The following is a 20,394-nucleotide window of genomic DNA, read 5'->3' as shown; positions in this document are numbered from 1 at the left end:
TAACATTCCAATCCACTAGTTTGCATTGAATTACATAAAATGTACAGCACAGAAACTGGACATTGGACCAGCAGGAGTTATCTGCAAAAGCATCTACCTACTACTATCAGTATGAGTAAGGTTTCCTCTAACCAACACTTGTTTATATGTGCGTATCTTTACTCATTTCAACCATTTCTTTTGAAGCAAGTTTCACATTCTAATCATTAATGAATATTGGAATTTTTACCCCATGTTTTTCATATAATTTTGAAGCTGGAGTTTAATATGTAATTTGCTGCTGTTTATGCCTTGATTAGTGAAATACAATATAAGGGTTAATGTAATTAGCATTTATTCCAAGGAATCTGGAAACCTGATCTCTGAACTGAAATGTCACAACAAATTCCCAATACTTAGCAACAGTATGTTTATTGTTCTGCTCTTGTTGAAGTTCTTGCTGTTTCATTCTGATTCATTTTTGTAGTGGAAAAGGAAGTTCTGGTCTCTGCCAAAAAATTGCTTCCCTTTCCTTCATTATTTGTTCATGTCATTTTTTAGTGTGCATGTATGTGTCGGCTGTTGACACAAATTAAATGCATTTTTCTGGACTTAAAAGAAAAACTGTTTTAATAATGCAACTGTACCAGTGCTCATAGCATCAGATTTCACGTATGGGTCTTGCACTAGATTCTATGTACGAATCTTGCACATCAGTGGCGGACTGTCCAGGGTGTCAGCTTGCCCAATGGCAAGTGGGCCCCCTATATCAAGTGGGCCCCTGATGAAGTGGGCCCCCTTTTTCTCCTGGCAACCAATATTTTAGACCCAGTCCGCCACTGTTGCACATCCACCAGGCTTTCGTTTAGGATCCAGATTCACCACTAAGGCAGGTAGAGGTAATATTAAAACAATCATGATGTTTTGATGCAGAATACCTCAGTGCTGCTTCTATGCTGTACATTTGATGTAATACTATATAACTGAGTGCATTGAATCAAGGAAATGTTAAATATATCGCACAAGTAAAGCTACTTGAACAGAAATCATGATACAGTAACCACAGATGCCGGAAATCTGCAACATAAGCAGAAAATGCCAGAAACATTCAGCTGGACAGGCAGCATCTGTGGTAGGGGAAGCAGTTAATATTTTGGTTCAATGAGTCTTCATGGAAAACTTATTGACCAGGAACATTGGCTCTTATTTTTCATTCTACTAATGCTGCCTGATTAGATATTTTCTGTACTTATTTGTAATTCTGTCATAGCTCTTCTCTGGTTGCAGGTACTTCACTGTCTGTTTTTAATCATGGTCAATGTGATTGATCCATGCAATAATACCAAACTTAATATGCTTTAAATGTACAAGTGATTAATTTGAAAGTAATCTTCTCTAAGTAGGATCTCCTCAAAATATTCTGTTTGAGACCAGTAATCAGTTTAACTTTCCTGTGAATTGTGGATGAAATTAATTGCATGTATCTTTTGTGTACATATGTGATGTTAATTTATCGATATCTGCAGCAATCGCTGGAGAAGGACAATACTAGCCTATTGTGTCTGATAGGTTTGTTTGGATGTGAAACTGCACACCATAATCTTCCGACTGAGATTTTGCAGGAATTCAAGTTTTGTAGTATTTTGCCCACAGTTCCCTTTCCATTTTGGCCATAGATTCAAGGTCAGTTCAAGAGGTGACGCAGTGATAGAGTTGCTGCCTTATAGCGCCAGTGACCCGGGTTTGATTCTGACCACAGATGCTGTCTGTACAGAGTTTGTATGTTCTCCCACCTTCCAAAGACGTGCAGGTTTGTAGGTTAATCTGCTTCTGTAAATTGCCCCTCATGTTGGATAGAACTAGTGTATGAGTGATCATTCGCTGGTGTGGATTCGGTGGGCAGAAGGCCCTGTTGTCTGGCTGTATCTGTAAAATAAACTAACCTAAGTGATAGGCGACGTTTCGGGTCGAGACCCTTCTTCAGCAATGTGCTCCATAGATGCTGCCTCACCCGCTGCGTTTCTCCAGCATTTTTGTCTACCTTTTATTTTCCAGCATCTGCAATCCCTTTTTAAACATAATTCTAAGTTATGACATGTTTTCTGTTATCATTTTTACCTTTAATAATTGTATATAATTTACTGCTAAAATAGTAACAAGCTTTATCAATTTTTTGAGGCCTAGTTAAAGCAGGCATTTGAAGCAGCAATTTATCTAATTTTCATTGCGCTGTTAATCGTTAGAGTATTTCAATTATTTTTACATCTGTAACAATTATTTTTATTATCTTTTATGGTTGAATTTAGTAACTACAATTATGGAAATATGAATTGCGTAGCAATTATGTATTCTGTGCTTGAGTACTTCCTGATTATGGGTTATAAATCCATTTAGTTTGCTACTTTCCATAAATATTCCGAGTGTACAGTTTGTAATCGCACCACCTGTGTGGAATGGAATAGAATAGAAGCGCAGAATGCTGTGAGCATGGAAAGTAGAACTGGAAATATTTTGTTGCAAAAATATTTGTATGTGAACTGAGGCAAGGATTGAGATTGGTTGTGAGGCCTTATGTTGATTTACCGGACCAACAGGTCTACAGAGGACGCCATATCGGCTGCCCTACACTCTGCCCTGACCCACCTGGACAGCAATAACACCTACATCAGGATGCTGTTCATTGATTTCAGCTCCGCCTTTAACACTGTCATCCCCGCCAGCTTGATCACCAAACTCAGCGGACTTGGCATCTCCACCTTCCTCTGCAATTGGACACTGGATTTCCTCACCAACAGACCGCAGTCTGTTAGGGTCAACAACCTCACCTCCTCCACTATAACACTGAACACCGGCGTGCCTCAGGGCTGTGTGCTCAGCCCTCTCCTCTACTCCCTCTTCATCCATGACTGCATCCCTAAGAATGGCTCCAACGCCATCATTAAGTTTGCCGACGACACCAGGGTGGTAGGACTGATCAGTGACAACGACGAGTCAGCCTACAGGGATGAGGTCCAGCACCTGACAACCTGGTGTGCCAACAATAACCTTGTCTTCAACTCCACGAAGACAAATGAAATTATTGTTGACTTCAGGAAGATCAGAGGGGGCAGACATACCCCCATCCATATAAACGGGACTGAGGTGGAGCGCGTCTCCAACTACAAATTCCTCGGGGTACACATCTCGCAGGATCTGTCCTGGTCCCTCAACACCTCCAAGCTGATCAAAAAGGTGCAGCAGCGCCATTACTTCCTGAGGAGGCTCAAGAAAAGCTCACCTGTCCCCCCAGATCCTGACCAACTTTTACCGCTGTACCATCAAAAGCATCCTGACCACCTGCTTCACGGTATGGTACAGCAGTTGCACGTAGCGGACAGGAAGGCACTACAACGGGTGGTGAAAACCGCGCAGTACATCATCGGTGCCCCGCTCCCTGCCATGGATGCCCTCCACCGAAAACGGTGTCTGAGACGGGCCGGGAAGATCATTAAAGACCCCTCCCAACCCAACCATGGACTGTTTGCCCTCCTCCCATCAGGGAGACGGTACAGGAGCCTCAGGTCTCGTACCAGTAGGATGAGGAACAGCTTCTACAATAATACCATCACATTGCTGAACTCGGAGTCCCGCCGATAGACTTCTCCAGTCTCTCCGTCCACATTGTTTGATTATTGTTTGATTATTCTGTATTTTTATTTCTATATTGCACTATATTACGGACTGACGCTAAACTGCATTTCGTTGTACCCATACTTGTATTTGTGCAATGACATTAAAGTTGAATTGAATTGAATTGAATTTAGCCTGCCTTTGCTTGCATGTAACAGAGTGCCAATTGAATACAGAGCTGACCTCAACATACTAAAATTCAATGTTTTTGTCTAATTTCAGCAGTATGCATCCAAGACCTCAGTTCAAACAAAGTAGTATATTGATATTGCTACATATGGCTCTGGCTAAACCATATGACACTAAATCAAGTCATTGACAACACCAGCAGGAAACCATTGTTCCATCAAAGCTGTTCAGATTGTGGAGGCCCTCCTTGAATTTACCTACAATGTTAAACCTCACTAGATTTCCTTTCAGTGCCACCAAAACCTTTGAGCTCATGGACGTTGATTCAGGGTTTGATTCACAGTTTAGTTTACGGACACCAGCCCTTTGGCCAACCGAGTCCGCGCCGACCAGCGACCCCCGCACACTAACACTATTCTACACACACACACACACACACACACAACCCCACACACTACACACACACACACACACTCACACACACACACACACACACTCACACTACACACACACACACACACACACACGGGACAATTTTTACAATTTTACCGAAGCCAATTAACCTACAAACCTGTGCGTCTTTGGAGCGTGGGAGGAAACCAGAGCACTCGGAGAAAACCCACGCAGGTCACGGGGAGGACGTACAAACTCCATACAGACAGCGCCTGTAGTCAGAATCAAACCCAGGTCTCTGGCGCTGTAAGGCAGCAAATCTTCCGCTGCCCCACCCTGCCGCCCTTTTGTAGAATTGTTTCAAGCATATCGTATTATAGGATCCATAATTGTTGAAAATGCCGGAAAAATAGTGTGTGGTTCTTTTTGTTTGCAATTCTGAGTGTGGTCATAGTGAGGGATGTTGATTGGGTGGGCCTCCCCATGGTTTGTACCTGGATATGTCCATGTGAAGTTATTGGCTCAATCACTATATTACTACTATGTAGCATAGCATAGAAACATAGAAAATAGGTGCAGGAGTAGGCCATTCGGCTGATCATCCAACTCAGTATCCTGTTCCTGCCTTCTCTCCATAACCCCTGATCCCTTTAGCCACAAGGGCCACATCTAACTCCCTCTTAAATATAGCTATAACTCCCTCTTAAATATAAGCATCAGTCACTATGTACGTGTTTTTGATGTTTTACGTCTGCAGGCTGATCTGCTCCAGCTAATATTAAAGATGGACACAAAGTGCTGGAGCAACTTCGTGAAACTGGCAGTATCTCTGGAGGGAAAGGATGGGTCATTACCCTTCTTCAAACTGAGAGTCAGGATAGAGGGAGTCTAGAGATATGTGGAAGGGTAAGGTGTGAAAATGACAGGTCAAAGCTGACGTTGATAAGAAAATGTGGGATGGTTCATTGTTAGCTGAGCGGAAGGGACAAGGAGGCGTACAATCAGTAAAATTAATCGGAAGGAAAGTGAAACTCGTCAGAGAATTAGGGTGGAGGAGGGACGAAGGGAGAGGTAAAGCGAGGGTTACTTGAAGTTAGAGAAATCAATATTCATATTGTTGTAAGCTGCCCAAGCAAAATATGAGGTGCTGTTCCTCCAATTTACGTTGGGCCTCACTCTGACAGTGGAGGAGGCCCAGGACAGAAAGATCAGTATGGAAATGGGAGGTGGAGTTAAAGTGTTTAGCAACCATCACTCACCATATAATATTGGACTGGATTAAAGATCGTCTTGATGAAGATCGTCTTGAATATGTGGGAACCCGAAGCCAGAAAGATGATATGCTTGCCTTAAATGCACATTTATTTCACTTGAGAAGCTAGATTTCAAATGTGCGCTTTATTGTGGCCAAATCTGGCATTTAGCGATGCTTGTGCAATTCCAGAAGAGGGCTGACTCGTGCTTTTTATTGAAATCATGTAAAGAGTGACAACAGAAACATGAAAGAAGAATGTTGTAGAGATGGTATTAAGGATCCCAGTTCACTGTTGTAGATTTATGGTGTATTTTGGCCGTTCAACACCTGAAGGACATGACATTCAGCAGTTAATCTGCAGCAGCAGTAGAAATGTACATCAGTTCGGAATGTCACCCAATGGCCTGCCATTTCCCTCTCTTCAACATGGCCATTAAGCCATAGAATTGAGCCCAGTTCAATAAGTAGTGAAAACATGCTGGGGTGGCTTCAGGCATGCACTAAAGATGATGTGATACCAACTTAGTGATGCAGAGACATGGAATGCATTAGAAAGTGCTAATCGACCATATAACCATTGACTCAGATGGATGCTCTGCAGTCATGCCACTTCTAATCCCCTGTCTTTAACCGAGGCAGAGAATAATATGTGCATTTGCATAGGTGGATATATGGAACGATGTGCCAAAGGAAGTAGTTGAGACAGGTAAAAAGATATTTGGATATTTGGTGCATGGAAGGAAAGGTTCATGGGCCAAACGTGGGAAGATGGGACGAGCTTAAGGTGGTGCATCTTGGTACACATTGTCGAGTGGGCCAAAGGGCTGTATGACTCTATTTGCGATTATATTCATCCAGAAGCACTGAATGAAGGAACCATCTCTCATAAAATCACCCAGTCTCCACACAGAAACCGGATTCCAACCAGTTCAATTTACTACACGTGCTTTCAAGTAATGGCTGTGAGCACTGAATACAGAATAGACTATGGGACTAGACTTACATCTCTGCTGTAGTACTGAAGATGTGCACTCTCGAACCATCATTTTCCCCCAAGCAATTTTTCCAGTATAGTTTAAGATCAGCTGGCAATTGACTAATAACGTGGAAGAATTGTCCAGGGTACGTCAAATTTACAAAAAGCAGAAGAAATCTAATCCATTTCAACTATCTACTGCCCATCAGTTGCTTTGTACTCAACAGAGAACTGATGGAAACTGTCAATTCAGTGCTATCCAAGTAATAAAAAAGTTGGCATTGCATTGCCAAGCATCCTGTCCCTATTGATTTTCTATGGGCTTTACCAGATTACTGGACTGCAAAAGACCTAAGCTTCTTAAAGCCTTGAACTGAAAATGTCACCAAATAGTTGAAATTCCAGGGGAGAATAATCTGCTTTTGACTGAAATCATATAAGTTAGTTACCCCTGGTCAATTGGGCATCAGAACTAAAATACTCCATTTGTTAGCGTTGTACCTTGCACAGTTTAAGATGATTAATGGTTATTTGAGGTCAATCATCCCAGCTGCGATAGTTCCTCCAGTCAGTGCTTGGCCCAACAATCTGCAGCTGCTTCCTCAATGATCTTCCTCCTGTCATTAGATCAAAAAATGGGTATGTTTGCTGATCATTGCAATGTTCTGTCTGTGGCAATCCATGTAGCCAGAACCTGATAATAATAAGGTATGGGCTGAAAAGTGGCAGGTAGCATTCATGCCTCAATAGTGGAAGACAATGACCATTTCTATCTGGAAACAGTCTAATTGCTGCCTCGTGACATTCAATGATATTGCCATCACTGAATCCTCCACCATAATAAAGCTACCTTTGACCAGAAACTCAATTGGATAATTGTATTACATTGTGACTAAGACAGGCTGCTTAAGAGTGTCTAGCCTTCTGGGGCTTCCCACCAGATACAAGGAACACGGCGGAGGTATGGTGCAGTGCTCTCCACTTGCCCCAATGAATGCTACTGAAAAAACTTACACGGCATTCAAGATAAAGTATCCATTTGGGGCGTTGTACCATGCACAGTTTAAGATGATTAATCGAATTCCCAGCTGCGAAGTTCCTTATGCTTGGCCCAACAATCTGCAGCTGCTTCCTCAATGATCTTCCTCCTCAGTACCCCTGCTGGTATGTTTGCCCATCATTGCAGCCTTCGGCAATCCTCCTAGCCAGAACCTGATAATTTTTAGTGGAAGACAATGACTATCTGATGCTGCCTCGGGACTTATGGGTGAAAAGTGGCAGGTTCATGCCTCCATAGTGGAAGACCCTAATTGCTGCCCACCCAATGCCCCCATCACTGAATCTGACCAGAAGGGTTTTGACCCGAAAAATTGGTTGCCTATTGTTCCTTCGCTCCATAGAGTGCTGCTGCTTCCCACCAGTTTCTCCACGGCTTTTTTGTGCAGTGCTCTCGATTCTCCATGCACTCTGCAGTTCCTTCTTAAACACGTTTCAAGATAAAGTATGATTGGCACCCCATCAAACACCTTAAATGTTCATGCCTGCTGCCACTGGTGCTCAATGACTATAGCGTATACCATCTACAAAGTTCACTGCTGTTGCTCACATGAGCTACTTCAACTGCACATCTTGAGCAGGTGACCTCTATCGCCAAAAAATCAAGGCAAGGCAACAACTGATTGGGAACTCGAGGGGGTTCCCTCCAGGTGGCATGTCATTGTAATCTTCAAATACATTGCCTGAGAGTACCAAGAGTCAAGAGTGTTTTATTGGCATGTGTCTCAGATAGAACAGTGAAATTCTTACTTGCAGCAGCACAACAAAATATGTCAACATAGTACACGTTAAACAATATAATAAACGAGAGAAAAAAAAGATATCTGTATGTGTGTATATACACATACTAACAAATACATACACACATACACACAGCTATATAGATATAGATCATATATATCATATGGATATAGATCATATATGTATATAGATCATGTGTATATATACATGCACACATACGTACACACAAAAGAACAAACAAACAAACAATTACAGTGCAGACATCATCTGAAGGATTGCAGCGTTTCGAGATTGTGACTTGACACCTTATCCTCGAGGACAATTCGGGATGGACAATAAATGGTCGCCTTATCAGTGATGACCAGATCCCAGAAATTTCAATGAATCTCTTTAACCTGGGACAATTATTATTTTTATTTATGGACAAGTGGGAAATACCCCAAGTTTACAATCCCTACTGATATAATAGAATCTGTTTGGAGTGGATGCTGGAAGGGCAGAATTTGGCACTCAGCACGCTGCAAGCAACTAGGTCGTTTGGTGAGAGCCATTAGCACTCTGGAATCCATTCTAAAGAGAAAATTGGGTGTTGAAAAACAAATAGGTTTTGCTGACAAAACATTCAGCTTCTCTTCCTGTGCTGAGGCAGCTGGAAGGGAAGTGGCTCAGATGGTTCCCATTGACTCACCATATTTGACAGTAACACAACTAAAGATGGCAAGTTAACAAGATGTTATCCAGCAATATCTTGTGAAATAGTATTCATGTACAGTGGTGTTCAGGGAAAAAAAAAAAAATTCTCTGTAACTACTTGCGTCAAACCCACTGACTTTCAACTCACCACTTCAGTATTATTCTCAATATATTTATTATTAATCAGTTGTCATGATTTGAATAATATTTTATGGTGAATGTTGAATTTGTGGCCCCTATTTATTACTTAAGATATGTAATATAATTGTTCTGTTAATTATCCTTGGCAAAAAGTTCCCCATTCCTGTGAGAAGAATATGTGTAATCGTCATTCCCATGTTGGTGAAATATCACAAGCAGTGTGCACAAACTACAGTGGAATGACCGGTAAACAACAGCAATTGATACAGAGCCATTTTAGATGTTTAGTTTCTGCCATTTTCAACACATGGCTCCAGTTGGTTGAAATAGCTTAAAATCTCTCAGCATGGAAGCAGACCCTTCAGTCAGAAGAAGGGTCTCGTCCCGAAACGTCACCTATTCCTTTCCTCCAGAGATGCTGCCTGACCCGCTGAGTTACTCCAGCATTTTGTGTCTTCCTTCAGCCCACTGATTTCACAGTGACTATCAACATCTATTTCACATTAATTCTAGTATGTTATCCACCATGACCTGTTTTCCACAACACTCAATTTTCTCTTTTTAATAAATAATTTTAGAAGTTAATAGTTGGCAAAAAGCAGAAACGCATATTCCAACGTTTGAGCTTGAAGTAAAAGGTGAGTATTTTATGTAAGTGCAGGCAGGCTAACATGAAACTTGACAATGTGATCCATAGATACTATTATTTTCCAAATGTGGGCAGTTGCCACGCAATTGCTTGTGATGGAGTAGATTGGGGCTGAATGAGCATGGAGGCTTTAGCTGCCAGAGCAGGTCGAAGCCTTTCTTATTTGGGGCACACATCATAAGAATGGAAAGACCATGGTACAACTTTGTTTATCCTTGGATAAGGCACACGGTGTAGTGTTCTGTAAGTCACATTTATAGTAGGAAGAAAATAGTTGTGCTGGAGAAGGTGCAGAGGAAGTCCACCAGGATGTTGGAAAACCCCAGGGTGTTGCCTCGGATGGAGTATTTGTTATGAGAAGGGATTGGAAAGGCTGGGTTTGTTTACCTTACAGGAGAGGACGGTGAAGGAGACCTGATCAAAGTGTGCAAAATAATAAGGGGAGGCAATTAGGGGAGAAACTTACAAAATTCTTAAGGGGTTGGACAGGCGAGATGCAGGAAGATTGCTCCCGATGTTGGGGAAGTCCAGGACAAGGGGTCACAGCTTAAGGATAAGGGGGAAATCCTTTAAAACTGAGATGAGAAGAACATTTTTCACACAGAGAGTGGTGAATCTCTGGAACTCTCTGCCACAGAGGGTAGTCGAGGCCAGTTCATTGGCTATATTTAAGAGGGAGTTAGACGTGGCCCTTGTGGCTAAGGGGATCAGAGGGTATGGAGAGAAGGCAGGTACGGGATACTGAGTTGGATGATCAGCCATGATCATATTGAATGGCGGTGCAGGCTCGAAGGGCCGAATGGCCTACTCCTGCACCTAATTTCTATGTTTCTATAAGAAACTTTTCCCAACAGCAAAACTGTATAATACCAGAGGGGGAATACTTCTTAAGGTGAGGTACAGGAGGTTAGGAATGGAGCTGAGGAAGAATTTTTTTTCTTCTAGAATCTAATTATACCACCCAAGGAGGTGGTTGAGGCAGAGACCCTTCAACATTGAATAAGTATCTAAATGCCAAGGCATAGAAGGTTATGAGCCTAATGTCCAAGAGTGATAGAGTTACGCAGCAAGGAGATGCGACTCTCTGGCCCAACTCATCCATGCCAATCAAGTTGCCTACGTGATTTGGTCCTATTTGCCTGCATTTGGCCTATATGCTTCTTAAACGGTTTCTGGAAAATAGGATGCAGGTATAGTTAGGTACTCCATGGTCAACATTGACATGGTGGACCAAAGGGCCTATTTATGCCTCTTAAGAGAGATGCTTAAATGGAAAGTCACTACAAGTTCTCACCGAGATATTCCACTATTGCGATGGGCATTTGACTGCAATGTATTAACGGTACCCATGGGGGTCACTATTCCCTTGGTTTTTATTCTGCACATTTAGGGCAGCTATATGGTCCGTGCATTGTTCTACTGAGGTAACAAATAAAGAGAAGGCACCCTAACGAAGGGAGACTTACAAAGCCGGTTTTAAGGATCCGATTTGTCAAGTGAAGATTCCGAGCATGTAACACGAATTGTGGGTAAAATAGAATGATCTTGATCTTATTGAATAATAAGTCATATCATCATCTCATAAGTCATAACATCCATATGATTCTTTACTGCATCTCTTTGCAGTTTAGTGACATCCGTTGTATAGCTGGGCAACCTATACTGTATGCAATACTCCAAGTATAGCCTCACCAACAACTTACACAGAGGCCCCAACTCCAATATTCAATGGCCTGAGTAACAAAGGGAAGTTTGCCAGACGCCAGCTTCACCAGCATGTCTATGTGAATTGCTGCTTTCAAGGAATTATGTACCTGTACTCTGAGGTCTCTGTTTTACAACTCACGACAGGGCCATGCAATTTGTTGTGTAATTCCGTAATTTAAATTACCAAAATTCTACATCTTGCACTGTATCAGCCGTTTTTAAATGCATTAAGGTGGATAAATCCCTAGCAGCTGACCGTGCATTTTTCGGATCTTATACGAAGCTTGGGAGGAAATTGCAGAGTCCATTTTAGCGATATTTTCATCATCATTAGCTATCATTTGGTTACGTTTTGGAAGACTGGAGGGTGACCAATGTTGTACTGTTATTTAAGAAGGGAAGCCGTGACAATCCAGGGACCTACAGGTTGTTGAGCGTAACGTTAGTGGTGGGAACGTTGTTGGAAATAATTCTTTGGGGCAGGATCTACCAGTATTTGGATAGGCACGGACTGATTAGGGATGGTCAGCGTGCCTTTGTGTGTGTGTGAAATCTTGTCTCGCAAATCTGATAGAGTTGTTGAAGAGGTCACCAAGAGGATTAATGAGGGCAAGGCATTGAACGTTGTCTGTATGAACGTTAGTAACGCCTTTGACAAAGTCCAGCATCGTAGCCTAGTGGGAAGGTTAGAGGGCATGTAATCTAAGCTGAGCTAGCCTGTTGGATTCAAAGTTGGCTGGGAGAAAGGAGTCAAAGAGTAGTTGCGGAGAATTGTTATTCTGATTGGAGTCTAGCGTAGAGTGGAGCACTGCGGGGGTCGATGCTGAGCCCACTGTTGTTTGTTATCTCCACTAAGGATATGGATGACAATGTCGTTAACATTGTTTAATTTGGAGATACAGCTTGGAAACAGGCCCTTTGGCCCACCGAGTGCGAGCCGACCAGCGATCACCCGCACACTAGTTCTATCCTACACGCTAGAGACACTTTATAGAAGCCACATACAAACCTGCACGTCTTTGGAATGTGTGAGGAAACCGGAGATCCCAGTGGAAACCCATGCGGTTATAGGGAGAAGATACAAACTCCGTGCAGACAGCACCCATAATCAGGAACCTAGGTCGCTGGTGCTATAAGGCAGCAGCTGTACCGCCTTAAGCACTTCCTTAACTTCCCACTTCCAACAAACTTTTCAGACATACCCTCACATCTGTGTTGTTTATTAAATCGTACCATTTTCATACTCCCAGAAATTAACATTTCACATTTCTTGGCTTTCAATTTCACCTGCTACCTATCTACCCTTTGCACCATACTATTTATATCTATTCACGGGTCACCATGCCTCCAAGTTTTATGTTGTGTATTAAGATAACATCCAAGAAAATAGATAGTTCACTATTGCTCATCGATTGATCTGAATTAATTAATTACAGAGTGAAACACAGTGGGAGAACATCTACTTGGCTATTGTCAATGACAAAATTATAATCGTGTCCATAATAAGTGCATCAATAGTTTTGTTAAACCTAGTACAGCTGTGTTTTTATCTCTAGCAAGTTAACAACTAAGACAGATATCTGTACATTTTGGGTCAGAATAGTCTCTTCAAGTTGGAAAATTTATCAGTTTTGAAAATAGGACGACTTCTGTTTTTGATAAAAATAATATCTCTTCCTTCTTTTTTAATTAAGCAGTTTATTTGCTTGAGGGTTAACACACTTTATTTTGGTTGTGCAACATTGTTCTTCACTTCCTCAGTGACTTCTGTCATTGAGGGGGTCAATGCCTTGCCCATGATTACATTCAAGCATATTCTGTTTACGGCACAAGAGCCCTTTCGTTTACAAAAGCAGTTCCTCAGTGATCAGAATCCCTGTTTCAGCAATTGGGGGAAGTCATTTTGTGTTGTTCACATCGACTCGAGGCCCAGTGATTTTTTCTTTTTCTCTGTTTAACATTTACAAACCAGTAGTTTCACCTCAATCTAGCCACAACTCCAAAAATCATTGTGGATATTTGGCAAAGTTTATCTGTATTAATATATATTTCAGCCTGTGAGCTGCAATATTTTGTTATACTAAAATCAAATTATGTGGAGTGTGATCTTCAATTTTTACTAATATTTAAAGAACTGACTGGGTAGAAATATAGTACGTTTCAGAATATCTTTAAAGCTTTGAAGAAATAAATTCTGAAATGAAGTTAATGTTGTGAATGATGGTAGGGGCATCAACAAACTTACAGCTAAGAACATTAAATGTGATCTGGACACAAAACGCTGGAGTAACTCAGCGGTACAGGTAGCATCCCTGGAGAGAAGGAATGGGTGATATTTTGGATCAAGACCCTTCGTGATCTATCCAGTCACTCTGCTTTAGTAATGTTAGTTTAAGAAGTAAACGCCACAAAGAAGTGGCGTAATATTTAAAATAGGTTCAGAGTTTAATACTGCATCCAACACTTTCCATTGCTGAGACTGCTGCACTGAACTGAACTGAAGGCTCTAGAGCCCTAATGATGGAGAAAACCGCAAACCTTTATGAGATGAAGTGCTTGCATTGATCCAACTGGCGATGTGGTATAAGTGAGCAACAATGCTAAGATTTACTGATGATATTAATCTGTGTTATTCTTTTTTAAAGAATCTTAACTAGCAAACTAATTAATATGAGAAATAATATGTTTTGCATCAGTTGTCTGGTGTTGGGTATTTAAAAATGTACCGACCTTTCACATCACAGCAATTAAAAATCTGGAGATAGCTAATATTTAAAAGTAGTCGCGATCAACAAATCCCAAAAAAATAAGAATTCATTAAACCGTTTCCTCCTTTTTTCATTATTGTCTTTCTGCTTTTACATCTTGGCCATTCTTCTGATCTTATCTTAGTTTGAATATCCCAATATATTGAAAATCCAAGCAATCTTAAACAAGCTGGGTGAACTTAAAGCAAGACTGACCTAGCTTAGGGAACTGAGAAACTACGTGTGCTCTGTTTTACAGAGACATGGCTTCACCTGACTGTGCCATACAACAGGAGGCCTTCTCAATTCACCGGATGGACTTTGCAGCGTCCTCAGGCAAGGCAAGAGGTAGAGGGTCTGCTTCTTCATCATTTACGCGGCATCCTAAAATTTGGTTGGCGCGTCGTGACGCGTGCATGGCGCGTGGTGAGGCATGGTGGCGTATGCAGTGACGCGGGGTAACGTGCGGCGCCCCAAGATTTTGGGATGCTCAAAATCCTCGCGTGCCACCTCCGAGACGTGTCCCTTGCGCACGCTGACGTACTGATGGCGCATGCTGACGTACTGACGGCATATGTGTAGCGCGTGGTGACGCATAGTTACGCACGGTGACGCATGAACGTTGCCTATGCTAATTTATTATGCTTCACCTTGCGTCAACGTCTGTAACCATACGCCGCCCGTACGCCGTTGGTGCGCCATTTGCGCGTCATTAGAGCGCCACACCACGTGACCACCTGGGTATAAAGCACGTGTAGTTTTGAAAAATTTTCAGTGGGAAAATCCTTGCCACGGAGATCAGACTAAGTACGCACGACATCGCAAATGGCTCCCAAAAGAAGCAAGACCCTCAAGAGCACTTGGCACGTGACTGTTGTACTGCTAGACGATTTTTGCGTGACAGTCACTCGTCAGTCACTACTGGCCTGTCGCGTAAATGACGCCCAAGTGGGACAGGCCCTTTAGAAAATACTATCGACATGTCTTTTGTCGCATTGGAGGCCAAAAGGCCTGAGGCTACTGCGACACAACCAGCAAAGCTGCCTACACTTCTATCCCTGTCCACATTTTGGAAAATCTGACCATGAGGCTGTGCTCCTACTGTTTAGACTTTACTTTAGACTTTAGAGATACAGCGCGGACCTTGCACTTTTATTTCCTGGACTTTCCTTGGCTGTAACATGTACTGCACTCCCTTGAAAACACAGCGCAACTAACTGTTCAGTGAAGCGGTTGCCTCTCCTATGCCCGGTCTCACTGATGCAGTGTAACATAGCGGTAAAGATCTCTTGTTTATGTGAGTTTGCTCAGAGATGTAGCAGTAGGTGTTTGCAAACTGGAGTGGTTGCGACTGAACTGGAACAGACAGGGGCAGCATTTTGATGTCTTAGTAAGTGGCCTTATTACACCACTAATTTGTTAGTCATACTTGATCATGCACACACAAACTGGACTGTATGAAAACCAATCAGGAGAGGGATTATGGCCGAACTTTAAGGCCTGAATTTCAGAAATACAGCGCGGAAACAGGTTCTTCGGCCCACCAGCGATCACCCCGCACACTAACCTACCCAAGCCAGGGACAATTTTACAACTTGCCGAAGCCAATTAACCGACAAACCTGTTCGTCTTTAGAGTGTGGGAGGAAACCGGAGCACTCAGAGCTAACCCACGTGGTCACAGGGAGAACATACAAACTACATAGAGACAGCAGGAGTAGTCAGGATCGAACCCGGGTCTCGTGCTGCAAGGCAGCAACTCTCCTGTAGTGCCATCGTGTCGCCACTACCGTTGCACCACCGTGCATAGATATATCATGCATTCTTATTATTTTGTCAAAAACAATCACTGAATATTATTTTCATTGTTTATGATTTTAGTGAATGTGCCACGGTCCTGAAATAGTTAAAACTAATCTCCAGCTATTTACCCGTAATAAAGTTTTATTATTTTTGGATTCGGTCGGTGGCTGCAGACTGTAAATTGCAGCCAAATAGAACCCATCGTAGGTTAACTATAATCGGTTGAGTTCCTGAAACACTGGTTACACCCTTTGTTTTGATCCTGTCTGTAACATAATTTCCCTGCAAAATTGGGCAAAGTAGTTTCCTTCATTGCAATGGTAACCGAGAGTATTTATTTTTTTTGGCACGGTTGTAGTTCCCGAAGTTGAAGGGAAATCGATCTGTGCCAGAAATTAGATCCCGCTGTATTTGTGAGATAAAGCTCCCCTTTGCTCTAATGTTCTCATATACCTCTATCTGAGTTGCAAATATAAGTAAGTTTCCCATGGTTAAACTGCTATCAATGACAGAAAGGCCCTGGCTAATGTCTGCCGCCTCTATGGAGTTAGCTGATCCCAGCTGGATTTGCCATGACGTATGCTTTGTGGCAAAGGGGAGGCTTCTGGTGATTCTCGATGGAAGTTATAAGGTTGGAGATTGAATTTGATTGTGATAACTCTCAAAGCTGTAGAAGGTAGAACTGTTAATTGTCTAGGCTCTTGCAAAGAAGCATAACTTGAGCAGTGTTCCAAAAGAGATTGGCACCCTGGCACACTGAATCCTCAGGGCACAATATAATTTTACTGCCATCTTTTCTATTAATGTATCTTTAGAGATATCTTTTTCAACGCTCACTTTTCTGATGCTTGCTTTCCCCAGAGCGAGGATCTATGAAAGAAGCCTCTTCATGTACTTGTTTGACAGTTGTTGATGGGGTTGATATGAATGGAAAGGCAAAATCGATGAATTCTGATTCCTATAGTAAACCTCCTGGTTACAGGATTAAAATCTAAATCATCCTGGCAGATATATTTTTCTCCCTGTACAAGTTGCAGTTGTAACCAAGGAAGATATATCCTTAATTATTCCCTCAAATGACTGCTGAAGATAGAGAAACAAAGATTTGTGGAACTGGATAATAATAATTTAGTGGGTTTTTAATTAGTATCTACTCCAACATAATGCCCTTCAAAGAGTGAATAATCTGCTGTATTAATGGATTTAATTGGCAAATTTTCCTTTATCAGGTAACAAAGCACTCTGAAGAGTATTGAATCATAAGACTGGGTAAGTATAACCTTTCATTGGATAAAATGTATTTTAAAAGGCTATGAATCCTGGAGGAACTAAAACAGTTTTGGCATGTCTGTAATTTCAGGTTTTTCTTTTAACAATATTCTCAAATGAAGCATCTGTAAAATAAAAATCTGTAATAAACAGCCAACAGAGGATGGAAATGTCAAAGTCAGTGGAGCACAGCTCATAACCTTTTCCAAAATGCACTCAAATTAGTTAATTGTTTTGAACATTTAGCCAAGTTCGGTTCATGGTTTAAGCCTCAAGAGCTTCGGAAGATTTTCAGTTTAGCAACAGTTTTGTTTATAGTAGTGTTTACGCCTTGTTTCCCATGAAGTCAGTGATTTAGCAATAGTTGTGCTTTTGTTTTTGTCTTGTTTCTCACTGCAGTTTTCACATAACGCTCTTGTTAAATGGCATGTTTTTTGTGCTGCACACAGCATGTGATACGTTTGTCATGTGATAATGTCACATGGAATGGCAAGTTAGCAGTGTGGCTTGCCTTTCTTGAAATGGCTGTGTTTTTAATGTAGCTTTTCATCAAGGGCCGTTCCTGCCCGTACATCAGGACAGAAGGAGAATGAATTGGATTCAAAACAAGATATTGGTTTCATTTGTCACCTTGCATTTTGTTTACAAGGAATGGAAATTGGAAGATTTGAATTTTGAGCTAGGTTGTAGCACCAACATTCCTTTTTATATTATTAAAATGCGCAATGCTGGACCTACTTAGCAGGTCGGGCAGCAGCCATGGGGAGAGATTTAGTGGATGATCTTTCATCAGGTTCAAGAAGGGTCCAAACCCAAAACGTCACCAATTCATGTTTTCCAAAGATGCTGCTTGACCTGCTCAGTTATTCCAGCACTTTGTGGCTTTCTCTGGTCTTCGTGTTGTATGTTTCTCGGAGGTTAGCGCTTCATCAATGGTTTAATGTTTCTTTATTGTCATATGTACCGAGGTACAATCAAATTATTTGTTTTGCATTCAGTTCAGCAAAGTATTATATGCACAATCCTAGATTAAGTACAATGCGTTTCAAAATAGTCCACTAAGACAATATACAAGGTTTGCCGTGCAAATTGCTTTGTGCAGCTGGCCATAAAGGACATTGTCCTGCCGGCGTTGCTGGGTTGGCCAGGACAAACAAAGTTGTAGGTGTCCTCCACATTGGTGCCGCTGCAGGCTGCATCTGGACTGCGCACTTGGGTCTCTTGGAGCGATGCCCGATCAAGTTGAGCCCCAGGCTGATGCAGGGCCTCCAGCCATTGCCTTGATCCGGATCAGCCAGCGAACCATCGTCCCTCTTCCGGCCAACCACCGTTCTGCCTTTGTACCGCAGGACGCCTCTCGCAGTCAACCTTGAGTCTGCGGGAGGCAAGAACCCAGTTCCTCCATCGTCCCTTTACCCGCCACCACCATCTTGTTTCTCTCCACCCTTCTCTCTGGTTCTCTGGTCCTCAAGATGAGCAGAGACTGGGCTCGGCAGCTTCCTTCTCAAAAACAGGCTTCCTGGCTCTGCGACAAGCAAGCCAGTCCTCCAGGCGAGGGTGAGGTGCAGCACCATGCAGGTTGGGAAGTATCATTTCATTTGTTTGATTCTGCAGCTGCTTTACTGAACCATCTTATCACCAACTAGAGTGTGGCCCTGACCTACCATCTACCTCATTAGGGACCCTTGGACTATCTTTAATCGGACTTTACTGGACTTTATCTTATTATTCACTTATTATCCAATTATTCACTTTATCCTGTATCTGAACACTGTGGGCGGCTTGACTGTAATCATATATAGGCCTCCTGCTGCCTGGATAGCAAGCACCAAAAAAGCTTTTCACTGTACCTTGGTACACATGACAATAAACTAAACTAATCGTAAGTAAATACAATAAGTAACTTTCATTCAATATATTTTTCTTATTCATGAAGTTTGAAAAAATTAGTGCAATTTTAAAGCAGTGAAATTTGCTTAATGTTCAGGGTAACCTTCATAATATTGTTTCGAAGTATGTGCCCAAAATTGCCTGGAATAGGACAGCAGTAACTTGTTAGCTATTTTGCACTCAATTATGCCTGAAGCATTTTTTTTCATCCGACCTTTGAGTAAGTGTTCGGTTTTCCCTCACAGGTCGTTTTCACTTTTACAGTCGAGGTGTGAAACAGCAAATCTCAATGTGCAGTACAGTAGCTCGTGGAGCATCAGCTGCCACTGAGAATGGAGCCTTTTAACCACAGGAGTGCAAAGTAAAGCATTGTTATTGTTTTTTATCTATTTCTAGATATGACGTATTTATTGAACCTGCAGTCTGCCTGTGCTCTTATATCTATTTCCTGCTTGTTTAAAAATTAGATCAAGGTTTTTTTGTTCTGTTGACAATGGGATTTGACGATTCACAAATGGACTGCTGCGTATGTTTAGAGTACAGCTTGACCACACTTCAGAACGAAGATCATCCAACACTCAGTCCACAATCTGAAGCCAAGCTCCAAGCCAGCATCAACTTATTCACTGAAGCCGAGAAGAAAATAGACCTTACACTTCGCATTCACGAGATAAATATCATCAGCCATGCTGCCTTGCTGCCTCTTAGTGCCCGAAAACAACGATGATTCACGTCGAGATTCTGGAAAACATAGAAGCAGGCATTGAGGATGAAATACTTGAAATTCAACATCTCCTTCAATGATCACTGATTGTAATCCAGAGCCACATGAAAGTGAGTATATAAATAGAAGGATTGGGCAGATGAATGTATGGCTGAAAGGATGGTGCACGAGGAAGGCCTTTAGGTTCCTGTAGCAGCCACTGATAATTCCTGGAACTGTCCCTACTTGCTGCTGGGAATCTAGCCCATGGACACTCAAAGTGGCAAAGGAGCATGGAGAATAGTAGGGAGAACCAGTTAGTGAATGCACACTGAGAAAGCAGCAGAAGAAGGGCACCACATCTCAAACCATCTGCCCCGCTACTCCAGGCACATCCAGATCCATCTGTATCAAATGTGTAGGAAGTAACTGCAGATGCTGGTTTAAACCGAAGATAGACACAAAAAGCTGGAGTAACTCAGCGGGACAGGCAGCATCTCGGGAGAGAAGGAATGAGTGGCGTTTCGGGTTGAGACCCAAAGCGTCTTAAGCATCTGAGAATATTCAGCATGCCCACGAGGATTTTCTTAAACTT

General features: G+C 42.1%; 1 protein-coding gene across 1 annotated transcript in view; it reads left to right on the top strand.

The window, feature by feature from the left end:
- raraa (retinoic acid receptor, alpha a) overlaps positions 1-20,394 on the top strand; it is a 531,083-nt gene that overhangs the window by 78,101 nt on the left and 432,588 nt on the right. The window contains exon 4 of the mRNA XM_055656972.1: positions 17,167-17,206. The gene's annotated coding sequence lies outside the window, so the exon portion shown is untranslated. The remainder of the gene's footprint in view (positions 1-17,166; positions 17,207-20,394) is intronic.

The sequence above is a fragment of the Leucoraja erinacea genome, chromosome 27 (assembly GCF_028641065.1).
Source record: "Leucoraja erinacea ecotype New England chromosome 27, Leri_hhj_1, whole genome shotgun sequence".
NCBI lineage: Eukaryota > Metazoa > Chordata > Chondrichthyes > Rajiformes > Rajidae > Leucoraja > Leucoraja erinaceus.
The sequence above is the reverse complement of the archived record's forward strand: the minus strand, read 5'-3'. Positions and strand labels throughout refer to the sequence as shown.